Source organism: Euprymna scolopes, chromosome 5 (genome assembly GCF_053919585.1).
Source record: "Euprymna scolopes isolate OS-2025 chromosome 5, ASM5391958v1, whole genome shotgun sequence".
NCBI lineage: Eukaryota > Metazoa > Mollusca > Cephalopoda > Sepiida > Sepiolidae > Euprymna > Euprymna scolopes.
Genome location: NC_136486.1, coordinates 73942625 through 73959244, shown reverse-complemented (window position 1 = coordinate 73959244; position 16620 = coordinate 73942625). Strand labels below are relative to the sequence as shown.

At 39.5% G+C, this 16620-nt stretch overlaps 1 non-coding gene across 1 annotated transcript; it reads right to left on the bottom strand.

Annotated features, from left to right (window-relative positions):
* Nucleotides 1-690: 690 nt before the first annotated feature.
* On the bottom strand, nt 691-890 carry LOC145277321 (U2 spliceosomal RNA). Its single transcript, XR_013868133.1, has one exon. It is a non-coding gene; the product is annotated as a U2 spliceosomal RNA (small nuclear RNA).
* Between the last annotated feature and the right edge of the window lie 15730 nt (nt 891-16620).

Below are 16620 nucleotides of genomic sequence, written 5' to 3'. Positions count from 1 at the left end.
ACCTTGTTTCCTGGCGCTGTCTCGCCGGGAGATGCATCAGCTCCCTCACATAGGGAGTCGTTCGCAGTTGAGATGCTGCGCATTTGGGGTGACGTACCCCTCCTGCCTGGCATCGTGGCGGTTGCACTGGCCGCTGGCGCGGACCAAAGTGTAGTGGGGGAAAAGAAAACCCAGGGGAATGGAGGGGGAGGAGGGGGAGGAGCGGACTTTGAAGAAATTAGAGTTTTTGACTTCCCCTCACGGGGATGTCGGGTTAGCAGCTCAGATCCCCCCGCGAGGGGGGAGAGCAGAGAAGAAAGACGCAGTGGGTGCTAGCGGGTCAGAGTGCCGCGTCGCAATTAAGAGAGAGAGGGGATAGGCATCCCTGCCCACAGAGGGGAGCAGAAACGAAGCACCCGCCCTACCCCACGTCACCCTACCCACTAACTTACCCCAACGGAAGCGAGAAAGAGAACCCTGTCTGCTCGATCCACTGGGAGAGCAGCGAAGATAGACAAAGTTTGGGCCTGGCAGGTCAGAGTGCTGCTCAGGCAATTAAGTGTTGAGAAATTAGACCATCCCAGTCTCGAGAAGTGAGACCGAAACGAAGAAAAAACAACATGCAAAAACAACAAATGAAAAAAGAAGGTCTCAACTACCAGCGATAGTGGTGTTGGTCCCGAGATTCCAGTCTCCCAAAAGAGGGGATCGGTTTCCGGGTCCAAGCTCCCACAAATGTGGAGTCGGTCCTCTAGGTCCTGACTCCCCAAAGGAGGGGGTCGGTCCTAACTAACAAAGGTTAGTAAGAAAAAACACCTTAACCTAGCCCGAAAGCCCGGTGGTGGGTCAAGTTTAGTAACTGAGAGAACAGATACTACACTTTGATCTTGACCAAAAGGCCAAGGAGAGACACTAATAGTCTAATGTAGCTCAAATTTTGACATATGCTATTTGAAGGTTAGTACTTTATAAGAATCATATGGACTTTTTTAATTAGTGATGCCATCTATATGTCAGGCCTTGATCTTATTGAGTATTGTGCTAATAAAACTAATTTATGCAGTACTAGCTTGAGTGGCTGGGTGTTTGGAGATGTGTGTTGAACAAAAAAAAGTGGTAGTAGGCAGGCTCGAACCTATACTGCGAAGGAGGAAAAGAATGTGAAAAAAAAAATGTGACGTCTTTGCTGTTGAGCCCATTACCAAACCAAAAGTGACATAGATTAAGGCTAGACAATCGAAAAGAGGCAATGACTTTAAAAAATATTGCCGAAAAAACTACCGCTCCCTATAGCAAACTGCCCAGTGGAGGGTGAAGAAATTAATGTTTTTGGCCAAGTTTTCGATATTTGTCGTCCGAAAGGTTGCGCTTCAAAATGATACCGATCTCATAAAAATCCGTCGCCTCTAACGAAAAACATACATACATACATTTAAACAAACGGGTTAGATTTATATTATAGACTAGGGGGGGGGCGTTGTCCGAGTGTAAAAGAAAACAAAAGTTTTGGTAGGCAGGTAGGCTCGAACCCGAATCTTTGAGGCGAAGGCGGAAAAAGCGTGATGACTTACCTCGACGCTATGAAGGTAGTGGAATGAGAGTAGATGAAATTAAACGATTAAAAAGTTATGTGACAGGTGCGTGAATTTAATGAGGTCAAACTGTTATGTAATGGATGGCTGGAACCATCATACATAACTGAAAAGAAAAAACTTTAATAAAAGATTTAAAAGAGTGGGCATCGAATAATCGATTGTCTACCAGTTGAAAAGAGAAAGGGCTTACGTCATAAACAGAAATCGGACGACGATTTTTTTGTTTACAAAACAAAGAAACGTGACATTCCTCGTAAGCTCTGGAAGTACAGATATTGGCATGAGTGGGTAATTCACGTGTCGCTCGGTTGAAGATAAAATCGAATGATCATCTGAGGTCAAAACGTGACTAAAGAACGCATGTTCTATTATCAATCAATTGATTGACAGAACGCGTGGATAGAAAAAACAAAGCGACAAAATGCCAATAAAAACGGTGAATCTAGTAGAGAGAGCTAGCAGAGCAGAGAGAGGAGAAACAAGGGACAGCATGTGTTGCTGAAGACCGGATCGTTGAAGCGTCATTTTCCCTCCTCAGAGCACTGTGAGAAAACTGTTACTATCGCTGTGAACTTCAGAACCACCAAAAGAAAAAAGACGAACTGTTTTAAATTGTATAATATTGTAAAATATAATTTTATACAAAAACAAACGCAATTGTGACTTACGTCTTTTAATGCATATTTTTAAGTTACGGCTGATTGTTCTAAGTGTCAACCGCTTTGTTTTCAGGTTCAACGTTGTTATGACATTTTTGACAATTGACGAGAGGCAAGATAAGGAAAAAGTGCCAGTCTAAGGTGAGATAACTCACTAGTCTTAACTCGTTGTCATGACAACCGCTTAGTAAACAAGTGAACCCATGGACGACCGACGTAGTTAAAACTGCTATGTATCACAGCAAGGGAGTCCTACGCACTATTACGATTTCCCAACCTGGGAGCCACCCCATAATACAACAAAACATCACGCCATAGGGGAAATGAAATCCTGCACTTAACTTTTACTGCGAGGCAGTTGTTTTGGTTTTGTTTTGTTTCCCCAAGTTGTTGACAGAAAACTAGCTACCCATAAAAAAGGGGAGTGTCCGAATGAATAGCAATTGTCTGATATGATGGCTTTCACCACATTGATCAAAGCTGATTTGCTTTCTGGACATCCCTGGCGGGGAAGCCAAGGAACTGCCTTCGTTTTGATTAGTTTCACTTTGTTAGTATAAATAAACACGTGACAGAAAGGAATAGCGCAAATTTTATAAAAGTTGATCAAAATAAATCTCGACACAACGTCCCTTTGTAAATCGTAACTATTATGATCTAGGGGGCATATAAAAAGTTCTAAGGAATTGTACCCCTTTCCCCGGAGAACCCCAGTGAAAAAAGCCTTTGCTGGACATATAAAAATGCATGCGCTGCTTTTGCCTTTTATATATACAGACTAGCGGCGTTGCCCGGGTGTTTGGAGATGTGTGTGTTGGAGGTGGGGTAGATTAAAACAAATATTCGGAAAAACAAAAAAAACAGGGAACGTGATGGGCAAAAAAAAGGTTTTGTAGGTAGGTAGGATCGAACCTGAAGCCTTGAGGCGAAGATGGAAAATGAAGTGTGAAAAAAACCTAACATGTTACCGCTTGGACAGCAAGGGAGAGTACCAGGAAAACGTTTGAATTTATTCAAGCATTAAAAACTGAATTGACAGGTGCGTGAATTTAATGAGATCAAATATTACGTCATAGAAATCACGCAGTTAACTTTTACTGCGAGGCAGTTTTTTTGGGTTTGTTTACCCAACTTTGGTTGGTTTTGTTTCCCCAAGATGTTGGAGTGGGGGGCAGCTCCCCATAAAAAGGGGATTGTCCAAATTGAATAGCAATTGTCTGATATAAGGGATTTCCCCCACATTGATCAAAAGCTTTATTGCTTTCTGGACGTTCCCGGGACGAAAGCCAACACTGCCTTTGCATTAGATTAGTTTCGCTTTTATACAAAAAGCTGAACACACATGAGGGGAGCTGAAATAGCAAGAATTTTGTAAAAAGTCGATGTAAATAAATCTAGATGCGATGCGCGTTCGCAAATCACGGTATAAAAGAAGTTCTAAAATGTAGTAACCCCATGGAGACCCCCCCCCAAAAAAAAACATTTACTGGACATACAAAAAATGTGCACACACATTTTGCCTTTTATATATATAGACTAGTGGGGGTGCCCGGTGTTGCCCAGGTGTTTGTAGGTGTGTGTGTTGGGGGGGGGGGATTAGATGAAAACAACAACAAAAAGAGTTTTGGTAGGTAGGATCAAACCAGAAGCCTTAAGGTGAAGATGGAAAATTAAATGTGAAAAAATCTGACATGTTACCCACTTGGCCAGCCAGAGTGAGTAACAGAAAAACGTTTGATTTTATTTAAGCATTTAAAACTGAATTGACAGGTGCGCAAATTTAATGAGGTCAAATAGAAATCCCGCAGTTAACTTTTACTGCGAGGCAGTTTTTCTTTTTCCAACTTTGGCTGTTTGTTTCCCCAAGATGTTAGGGGAGAGGGAAACCAGCTCCCCTTAAAAAGGGAATGTCCAATTGAATAGCAATTGTCTGATATAAGGAGTTTCCCTCGCATTGATCAAAAGCTTATTGCTTTCTAGACGTTCCCGGCACGAAAGCCGAGAACCACACCTTCACTTCAGATTAGTTTCGCTTGAGTTGAACACACACAAGGGGAGCTGAAATAGCAAAATTTTGTAAAAGTCGATGTAAATAAATCTAGACATGACGCATGTTCACAAATCGTAGATATTACAATCTAGATGGTATAAAAAATGTTCTAAGAAATAGTAACCCCCCCTCCCCCCGAGAGTCCCTCTCCCCCAAAGCCTTTGCCAGACATACAAAAAATGTGCACACACATTTTGCCTTTTATATATATAGATGAAGTTAGTAGAAATAGATTAAGGAATGAAGCTAGAACAATTGTTTTATTTGTTAGGCCTCTTTGAGGATTATCTCCCCTTTTAACTATCTAGTTTTTGAAACTTATCTTGGCATCCCAGTTGAGGAGAAATATTATTTAAAACTATTCATCATAATTAGAAATGCAATTAATTATTGTAAAAGTTGCATTTTAAAATATAAAACTTGTGTGATTTTCTGTATCTCTAATATTTTTTTAATATTCTCTTTTCAAATTGCTGTAGATTTTTTAGTTATTTTTTTTTCATGAAATCTACAAAATCAAGTTTGATTTTGAGTCTTAGAATGATACAATGGTGATGTGAGTCTTAGACAGGCTTAGATTTGATGACCTTAGATCAACTTTTGTACAATATGTAGAAATGTATGCAGGACAGGAGACTTTATTGGTTTAGTCATATTCAAAGAATGGATGTGAGTTTTTGGGCTAGTTAAGCTAATAGAATCATTTATCAGGGAAGAGGCAAGAAAGCATGATTAACAATAGATTTGAAAAAAAAAAGGTACTTTTGAAGTCAATTTTTAAAACCTTTTTCAACATATGCCAACATGTAAAACTGTTAAACAAAAACAAAATATGAGTAAAAAAATGTTAAATCAGATGATGTTTTTTTAATATTTAACAAGCAATCACAGATTATCAGGTTGTGTGCTTAATTCAATCATTTTCTTTAATATCAAGATATTGTTCCTGCTCTTCTAGTTCAGATTCTTCATGAAACTGTATATTTTCTGTGTTAATCTTCTTTCCAGTTCTGGCATTATTGACTGTCTACATGTTAACCACATAATAAAAATAGAGTAATATACAAAAATCAGTGTCTGAAAAAGCTGCATCTCTTCAAGGGAACAGGTGGTTAGGATCTCTTAGAAATTGTCCATGAACATCGAGCCACTATTCTGAACACTAGCCAATATCTGATGAATTCCCAGAAACTTATGATGGTACATCAGGATTGAGAAACAAAAACTAGTAAAATAATCTCCATCAAATCACTGGTCAAACATTTTTGACAAGATTGTTTTACAAAAAGACAGAAACAACAAATAAGCATGCCACAGAAATAAATCAAGGAAATTAATTCGTTCCATGACCGCCAATGTATCTTAGAATAATTATTTCCATTTAAATTAAAAGAAACATAATTAATCCATTCTAAGGGTAAGAAATTTACCCAAAACAAGCTCATATTATGCTCAAATTACACTCAACAATCATTAAAGAAAGATAAATACAACAGTAATGAATAGAGCTATGTATGATAAGAGAATATTCTTATCATTGTTTTGGCTCTCGAGTATATATCTGACACAGTTAGACACAGTTAATCAAGAACCACATCACTCTATCTAAAAATATATAAGATATAAACTGATATATACTCAAGAGTCAAAATAATGAAAAGAATATTCTAGTGTCATAGCTCTAGTAATGACCCAGAAATCGATATATAATAATTAATGTTAATAAAATCATAGTTGTACTCACCCCCTAGGCAAGCACTAGCATATGGGATGCATGCAAGGAGAAGGAATGGGAAGAAGCAGGGCTATAACATGCACACCCACGATATGGTAACATAAAAGGGGCAAGATTATACAGAATTAAAAACGTTGAATGAGCTGACTAAATGCTTAATATTTATTCTTTATTTTTTATTCAGCTTTTCTGTTATAGAAAAGTTGAATAAAAAATAATGAAATTGTAACTAAGTTACCATGGAAATGGGATTGAGTGGCAAATGAAGGTGTGCCAGTTGACACGGTTAAGATTCAGATTAAAAATTGTTATAAAAATAAATACAATTTAGGCGCGCAGTATGATTATGATTATGTTGGCGCGTGAAAAATAAAAAATAACTCCCACGCAAATTCCAGCGTGGCCTTATATATTAAATCGACTCAAAACGAGCGGACGTAGTACAGAGCACCCCATGTGATGTTTCCGTCCAATGGGATTTCTCCAAGGACATTTTTCTAAACTTTTCTTTTTAAGCTCGCTGGGAGCCGGCCCAAATAGTATTTAAGCACATACAAACATCAAATCTCTCTATCAACTGCATTTTCATTTGGACGTTCCACGCGTGTTACTATCACTCTTCCATTTTCACCGCTCCGCGCGCTTCATACAATTTCACAGGCGAACATTACCTATTGCCTCTCTTAACATGTTTTAACATATGAACAGTTCAACAAAAAAAGACATTCTCCTTTTTTTCATACGAACACTTAAAAAGGACTTCTGAACTCATTATAAAGAGAATTATACTTTATTTGTTAATGGTTGGTTTCTGTGAATAAACCTCCGTTTGTTTTGCATGTAAGTCTTCTTCTTTTTATTTTTATTTATTTGTGGAGGAAGTTAGTTCCTAAAAAGGCCTGACGACCCCCACAAAGGTGAATTAGGAAGAGAAGGCAGGGATAAAGGGCTGAGACAACATAGTCTAGCCTACAACACACACACACACACACACACACACACACACACATGAACACATACTTTTTTTTTCTTGCTTTGCATTTTGTATTGGGGGCCTTTACTTTTGTATTTTTTTTGTAGTTTAAATTTTTTGGCATTGCAGGACTTTTGAAGGCATATGTCAAAAAAAAAATCATAACTTAGCATATTAATATAGTACAATGTAAAAAATGTTTAAACAAAATCATATCTTATTGTATTTGTATCTCAAGGTATTCTGAATTAATTGTCTTAGATCTTTAACAATGCCTTTCTAAAAATTCATTCATGACGTTTATGTATATTGCCATAGCATATGCATGACTTGCGATTTAGATAATCTATGAATAGAATTGGCTGGTGCTAGTGCTGGCGCAAGAGGTGTATGGCCTTTACGAGACCACCATGCAGAGATTACGTCTAAACAAACCTACGTGTCAATTTTTTAATCACTAAAGCAAAAAGCCTATCCAATTTTAATGAAATTTCCAGCATTTTTTCAATGAATTATATATTTTGTAGAGAACACAAGTTTTCACATTTAACGTATTTATTTTAAAAAGAAGTTTTCACATTTAACATATTTATTTTAAAAAGAAGTTTTCACATTTAACATATTTATTTTAAAAAGAAGTTTTCACATTTAACATATTTATTTTAAAAAGAAGATCTCACATTTAACATATTTATTTTAAAAGAAGTTCAGCAAGTTTTAGTCATGTTAACATAGAAGTTAGATTGTCATGAAATTTGGAACATGAAATTGAATCTAATGCGTTCTGGTATTTTTAGAGGAGCAAAAAAGGACAAACTATTTCCTTTGAAAATGTACACAAGGACTAAAAATTTAGAAAATTACTTATGAAATTTTTAACATGATAGGCATGACGGAAAATCTAATAAGTTATGTTTGATTTATTTTTGTGGCAGACAAAATGAGTTCTCAGTGCGATGTATCCATTCTTTTATTTATTTAATGCCATGTTTCCTTTGTCCAGGGATCAGACGTTTTCTGATATTAATGAAGTTCACTCCCCAATGTTTATGGTTCATCAATCTCCAAATTCCACTCTTCAAGTTTTGTCTAATCAAGTGCTCCCAAGATTTTTCTTTGTCCAGCCAACCTTCCTGTGATTTAGGACAGCCTTGCTTCTGCAACAGTTTATCCAGGAATGAACTCATAACATCAGTGTAATCGATTCATTCTTAAGATAATCTCCATGCTGGATAAGTGTAGTGATTTCAGCAAATCCTCTGATGTGTTGGGTTCGGTTAGATTTCACATTGCAAGAAGGTGATCTGTTAACTGAAATAAATGCATCAGTAATCCCATTCTCACCAAAACCAGATCCCAGACGAGCTGTCAATATCCCTAGGAGTTGTAGTACAACGCTAAAGGTTTTTCCCGACAGTGGTGCCGCCATTTGTCTTGGGGGACCAAAGCATTTAATCAAAATGGGCCTCACAGAGATTAGTCTTATCCAATCAAGAAAGATCATACGAACAGTTGGGGGTTTCACACTCATGTGTCAGAGTTGGCTACCAGTTGAGTTTGTGGTCAGAGGGAAAACAACTAAACAAGCCCTCTACATATGCAAGGGCATACAACGGCTTTATCTCAGCAGAGCAGCCTGCATCGATGTGGGAATATTGCACAAACATTTTCCAAACCCTTTAGCAGACGTACATGAAGAGGTAGACACCGAGTCTAAAAAGTGTGTAGATCAATTGCCAACTCGCCCCAAAAACCTCCCTTTTCCCGCAACAGAAGATAACATAGGCAAACTTAAGAGCTGGCTCCTAGAAAAGTTTGCCAAAATGACATTCAACAAAGATTGGATATTTCCAGCCATGTCCGGCCCAGCTGCCCACATTCACCTCAAAGAGGGAGCAATCCCTAAAGCCAGGCATAACCCAATTCCTGTACCCTTCCACTTCAAGGAACCAGTAAGACAAGCCCTTTGGAAGGATGTAGAAAAAGGTATCATAGCTCCAGTACCCGTGGGTATGCCTACTGATTGGTGCAGTACTATGGTAATAACTGCCAAAAAGAATGGTAATCCAAGGAGAACAATAGATTACCAACACCTTAACTCTCAATGCAAGCGAGAAACCCACCATACTGGGTCGCCATTCAAGTTGGCACTGCAAGTGCCACCTAGAACAAAGAAAACAGTCCTAGACGCTGTTGATGGATACCACTCGATTCTCTTAGACAAAGAATCTCAACCATTAACCACCTTCATAACTGAGTGGGGAAGATACATGTATCTTAGGATGCCTCAAGGATATGTCGCATCTGGGGATGCTTACACTCGCAGATACGATGAGATAATAAAAGATATCCCACGCAAGGTGAAGATAGTAGACGATACCCTGCTATATGACTCTAGCATTGAGGGAGCCTTTTATCATACCTTCGATTTTCTGCTCCAATGTTCTAAGAATGGAATTGTGCTCAACACCGACAAATTCCAATTCTGTCAGGATGTCGTACAATTTGGAGGCCTCCAGATAACTTCTTCAGGAGTGACCCCTTCTGAGTCCATGATACAAGCGATACAGGATTTTCCAGTCCCAAGGACAATTACTGATGCCAGATCATGGTTTGGGCTTGTCAACTAAGTAGCCTGGGCATATTCACTGGGTCCAGTTATGGTGCCTTTTCGGGACCTCGTCAAACAAAACTCCAAATTTGCTTGGAATCAAAACCTTGAAGACGCATTCAAAGATTCCAAGCGAGTTATAATTCACCTAGTTCAGAAGGGGGTAGCAACATTTGACAAAGACAGAGCAACTTGCCTTGCTCCAGATTGGAGCAAAGAAGGAATGGGCTTCCTACTCCTACAAAAACATTGCCAATGTACCATGGAAAAAGCCCCAATCTGCTGTTCCGAAGGTTGGCATCTGATATATGCCGGCAGCAGATTTTGCACGGATGCTGAGCGCAGATACGCACCAATAGAGGGTGAGGCAGCAGCAATAGCATGGGCATTGGAGAAATGCCGTATGTTCATCATGGGTTCTCCAAACATCATAGTGGTCACAGACCATGAACCTCTGAAGGGGATATTTGGCGATCGTGATCTGAGCAAGATCCAAAATCCCCGGCTCTTTAGACTAAAGGAAAAGACCCTGAGATACAGATTTACCATACAGCATTGCCCCGGGAAGTGGCACAGAGGCCCTGACGCAGTTTCCCGCCACCCAGTGGCGATGGTGCAAGCCCTCCTCGATGTATTTCCAACAAAACCCTCTCAAATGGATATATTGGAGTCGAACAATATAAGCAACAGCCTTAATAGCAACATTTGCAGACAGCAGTAATATAGCCATGCTATCACCAGACCTAATTCGTTCAGCAGGTCGTGGCGATCAACAATATAACAAATTAATAGACACAATACAGCAAGGCTTCCCAAAAACACGTAATCTCACTGCGCCCGAAATCCGTGAGTATTGGGAGGTGAGGCACCGCCTTAGCACTGACAATGGTCTAGTATTGTTGGATCGAAGGATCGTCATCCCCAAAACACATCGAAAAAAGGTCCTACACTGCCTGCATTCTGCACACCAAGGAGTAGTCGGCATGAAAGCACGTGCCAACGAATCGGTGTACTGGCCAGGGATGGATGCATCAATCCGCAGCATTAGGGCGAATTGCATGGTATGCTCAACCATCGCACCTAGTCAACCAAGGGAGCCTATCATTCTAACACGATCCCCAGAGTGGCCATTCCAACAAATCGTCATGGATATTTTTTATATTGGAGATCACACATACCTTGCCTGCGCAGATAGGCTAACTGGTTGGCTAATTTTATACCGCCTAGAATCAGGTCACACTACTACAACCAAATTGATGTCCATATGCCGACAACTGTTCCAAACATATGGTGCCCCAGAAGAACTCAGCACCGATGGCGGCCCACCTTTCACTTCCAGCACGTTCCAAGAATTTCTGAAAACATGGTGTGTTAGGCACAGATTATCTTCTGTTGCGTATCCCCAATCCAATGGCAGGGCAGAGCTCGCAGTAAAAACTGCAAAGAGGATTGTGAAAGGAAACACAGGCCCCCACGGTTCCTTGGACAATGACAGTGTTGCCCGGGCCATCTTGCAGTATCGGAATACCCCAATCCAAAGCATTGGCCTATCACTGGCCCAATTATTACTTCACCGTCGACTACGTGACTCCATCCCATCACAGCCAATCCTCTACAAGCCTCATCCTGAATGGGTGTCAGCGGCACAACAACGCGAGGAAATGCTCCACCACCGCAATGCAAAAATAGTAGAAAGATACAATAAATATACCCACAGCCTTCCACCATTACAAGCTGGTGACACTGTAGCCATCCAAAATCCAGTCAATCGCAGATGGAACACAACGGGCAAAATCATCAGTTCCCTACCAGATCGACAATACCAAATCAGGGTTAACGGATCCGGAAGGATCACACTTAGAAACCGCCGTTTCCTCAGAAAATGCGAACTTAAGCCTGCACCAACCCCAATACCAAGTGCAGCACCAGGACCAACAATTCCCTCAAGCGATACTACATTCTTGCATCTCCCACTATCTCCCTGTAATAGCACATACACAGCAACCAAACCCCAACAACAAACCACACATATATCCCCACGCTTTCGATCAAGGATTCCCCGAGCTCTTTCTAGGTTACTACCACACAACAAACTAGGCCTAAAAGAGAGATACACCTCTCACACAACCCAGCCTACTCGTGGGGGGGGGGAAGAGGGGAGATGTAGAATAATCAAAAGAACTGTGTTAGTCAATAACACACAACAACAACAACAATAATAATAATAGCAGCAACACTTACCAAGGGTCCAGCTCACGCACAAGACAGATATCAGATTGAGCTGAACTGAGGGCTTGTATTTATGTACAAGCATATCCAATCAGGTGATTCAGCCAATCACAATCCAAGGAATAGACTGGCCCATGTGTGCACAATGGAATCTCCCATTGTGCCATAAATAGTTCTCCTCTTTCATGAGAAGTAACTTTAGTCTTTGTCAAGTTATCCACAACTTGAACGCTGACCGAAAGTCCACTACACAATCCAACATATCTAATTGTGAATCTGTCATTGTGATACAGATGAGCAAGAGACGGTATGAACTGCCATATCTCATGATACCCTAACACAGCTGCTATTCAACTTATGTAAATTTAACTCTTATGGTCCTACTGACTTCATATCCACTATCGGCACTCAGCACATCCCTGAGATAGCAGAAAGGGTATCTAGCACCATCTCTTTGTTCGGACAATAGGATGAACTTATCCCATCCATGTCCTACACTTGAAGTTAGGGTTTGGGACTAACTCGCTCTTCAGGTCATTGCACTTTTTGTGGACCCACAGGTTACACTGTATCGCATTGCTTAAAACACCCTTCTATCACACAGAACGAGGATACTGACCAGAGTTTCTTAGGAATTGTAGAGCAGAGCCACACAATATCAATTTGGTTTTAGGCAAGTTCACTCTCAAACCCTTCACTGTTTTTCCATATTTCTTTTAACAGTTTCAAAGATTCAGCAATGATTACTAATTTATCGGCATAGAAATTTATGTCCTAGTTGGATTAAAATATCTTAACCTGAAGATCCTTTTGATCTGGCAATGGGTACTTATCACACAATCTTAATGGCAGTGAACTAGATAGATTACACAAAAAAATGATAACATACCTTAACAGATTTGGGATTAAAATTACTTGTGATACAAATTTAATCACAATAAACCTTCTTGGTGCTCACTTTAACCTTAATCATAAACCATTTCATATAAATGTACAATCGACCTCTCTCTATGATATTTAAAAACTTAGCAGCTAGTATGAGTAGACGAATTTCCAACCTCTCCTCAGAATTAGAGGTTTTCAAAAAAAAAAGCGGCATCATATTACAATAACACACTCAGATAAATAGGCTTAATAAAACTATCCAATACACCCAGAAACCACTCAATAATTCATGCATCATAAACATAAGAAAGGAATCATTTGTTTCACAACTTGGCTGAAATTGAAATAGGAGCTTTAGACAGAGGTTCTTGGGGAAGCAACGAGGACGCATGAAATTTGTTCTTGGATGTGAGAGAGCATACACATGGTATAATATCTTGCAGTGAAATAAAAAAAACAAAACAAAAGTACACAGTTGCTTGAACAAATAAATAACAAGGGGTTCAAAAAGTGTACAACCCCATTCTTATGTAAGATTGTTGTGAAACCCAAGGAGTTTGATGTGCCATAACATGAATTGAAACAAAGTCAATAAGTTTAATGAGTGTAACTATTAAATAATAAGTTTAATGAGTGTAACTATTAAGTAATAAGTTTAATGAGTGTAACTATTAAGTAATGAACCCTTTTATTATATAATATCCTGCCTACTATATAATAGAATAAGATAGACTCTCCTAGAAATTAAAAGAAAAAACAAATGAAGCAGGAAGAGACTCATCATAGTTTATATCAGTCGCTAGTGTAGATTTTGCAAATTGAATTTTTTATCAGTGCATCTCATATCTTGGGTTTTCACAGACAGAAGAAAAATTTCTGTCCAAAGAATCTGGGTTGCTCATTAACCATAAACAGGTCGTTTCTTATGTTTTAACAGTGGATATAGAGGGTATTAAGGCGTCCAATTGAGTATACCACTTTAATTGTGTTTGTGTTGTTTCTAGCAGCAGAACTTGATTATACACCATATATTGGGATCTCCAAAAAGCCTAATCCCACTAATGGCAGTCATCCAGAAGAACAAACAAAAAGTAAGGCCAGTGCTCGCCTATTGAGAATTAAATGAGCATGTGGACTTATTTATTTCTCTTTTTTTTTCATTTTTCTTAAACTTTTTCTTCTAGAGGATGGGACATCCAACCAAATGTCTGACATTTACCCCTATTTTAGTGAGTCCAAACAAAAGATCTTTTCAGGATTCTAGCCGTCCCTTTCAGTGCAATCGTTTGTATTTCACTTGCCCTTGGTTCACCGGGTATGCTTGCTATGTACTTTTTAAAGTTCTTTTTCATAAGCCCAGTTGCTCCTATGATGACTGGTATAATTGAAACGTCTTTTAATTTCCAATTTCGTTTCATATCATACATAAGTCCTTGATACTTTATCTTTTCCCTCTCAACTCTGTTAAGCCCTGTATCATTGGGTACACTGACCTCTATTACGGTCGCTTTTTTGTTTGCTCTGTCCTAAATCACTATATCTGGTTTAACAGCTGCGTTTTCAAGATATGTAGCAGTAGGGATTATGTAGTCATAGTGAATAGTGTAGTTGTCATTCCCAACTGTTCGTTCGGGTATATGTTCCCAGGAGTTTTTACTACACTGAATGTTGAGTTTCTTACATATCTTCCAGTGAAGGTATTTGCAAACTCCATTATGGCGATCTGTATAATAACCGTCTCCAAGTAGGACTTTGCAACCAGAAATCAGGTGGCCCACACTCTCAACCTCAGTGCTACAGAACCTGCATTTATTATTGTTGCTTAGACCACACATCTTTTTGAAGGCGTTTGTCATGAGGCCCTGGTCTTGTGCAGCCAATATCAACCTCTCTTGGTCGTAATGGAGGGATCCTCTTTTGAGCCAGTCCAGGGAACCATCCCTATCAATATATTCTTGGGATAGTTCAGTCGGTAGGTATTTTGCCCGTTTATGGTTGGTCCATTCTTCTGTTTTAACACTATGGAACTGGCTAGTGTATTTTTTCCGACTTTTCTGGGCTATGTCAGTGGCAGGCTTGTTTGGGTTCTCAGTATCATTTGTAAGGCAATCTTTTCCAAAATGAGTGGCAAGTTGTGTTATAGATGTACTACTTGCTCGATTCTGATAATGGTCTTTAATTTTCATAAGCTTGGGGTTACAGGAACTTATTATGTACTGACCTATGCTGACGATTGTGGCTCTGTGTTGATGATTGACTTCCGAGAGTCCCATACCTCCTTCTCGCCTGGGTAGGTACAAACGAGGCATGCACTTATTTACAGTTTGTGTAGGCATATGCACTGAAAAGTTAAAAGAATAGAAAAATAGAGGCGAGTAGGATTGAATGTATTGGTGTTAAACCTTTGCAAGGCATACCTTCAAGTACATATACACCAATCACTGTGGCCCTATCAAACTGTACTAATTAAGGGACAAAGGTATAGCCTGACCTGCATGGGGCTTGGACTCAATATGGCGCTACCCATTATGCAATTAATTGTTGATGCTATTTTGATGAAGGACAAGTGCATACAGCGGGCAATTACTGCTTATATTGATGATGTGTATGTGGACGAGAATGTTGTGCCTATGGTGCATGTGTAGGGCATCTTTACAGCTTCGGCCTTCTCAACAAAGAGCTGAAGAGGTTACAGGATGATACACAAGTGCTTGGTTTGTGGGTCTGGGAACAGAATAATACTTTGTATTGGAGAAGAAGGAACAAAATCCCAGACATGTTTTGTGTTGTCACGTGACAGAATATTTTTTTTTTTGTGTGGCAAATTCGCAGAGTGGTTAGCTTTGTGTTGCTGTGGCATTCATCAAGCAGAGAGCATCTAACATCACCACTGGGTGGGATGATAAAGTTGATGATGCTCCTCTCTCTCTCTGATAAAGGATATTCTCAATAGAGTGCACAAAGAAAACTCAACACAGGGCAAATGGTGTATTGATGACCAAGACCTTAGGGTTGATGCATGTTCTCTCGCTACTGGCATGTCATTGGTATATGATGGAGTTGTAGTAGAGTTTGCTTGCTAGTTACATTCTGAAAAGGACTTCCAACATATTAACCTTGCAGAATTGGATACCATTATAAAAAGAATAAATTGGCAATTCTCTGGAAGACAACTACCTTGCATTTGTTCACTGATTCTGCTGGTGTCCATAAATGGACACCCTTACCAGCAGGGCCAGACCAAAGCTACAAGTGAGATGCTCATTTGACGGCAGCTTAACATGATAATTACATTGCTGAAGGGATATGCGCCGTTGGTGTATGTATCCTTGGTTAGATCTAGGCAAAACAAGATCGACTGACAAGAGTGCCTCAGAGGTGGTTTGATGAAATTAAGAGGAACACTAAGCCTGTAAAACCTACCTGCTCCATGCCCGTGAGCTCAGTAGGGTTTGACTAGATCAAGATTGTTCACCAACAAAGCGGTTATTCTGATATGAGACAGACACTCTGCTTTACAAAACAGATCAATCCTGCGATTTCTAGAGCTGCAGAGAATGTGAAGAGTATCAGTCGATTGATCTGTTACATGTGCGCTGCTTTGAATGTTAAATAAACTTGTCACAGATAACGATGAATATTATCCATTGTGGCAAGGGGCGACAAGTGTAATCAACCAGCTGAAGTCTGCTGACAGAGATTCTGATAGATAATAACACTGCCTTTTGGAACAGCTTGTTTAAAAGCTTCTAGATGAGTTGGAGTCCAACTTTGATTCCACATCATCGAGCAATGTCATAGAATGCTTAAAAGGATTGCTGTCAGAAAACTGTACTATACCAGAAGCAGTATACTGGTACATCATGTCAAAAGATATGTTCTCTGCTACAGCACCTGCCAATAT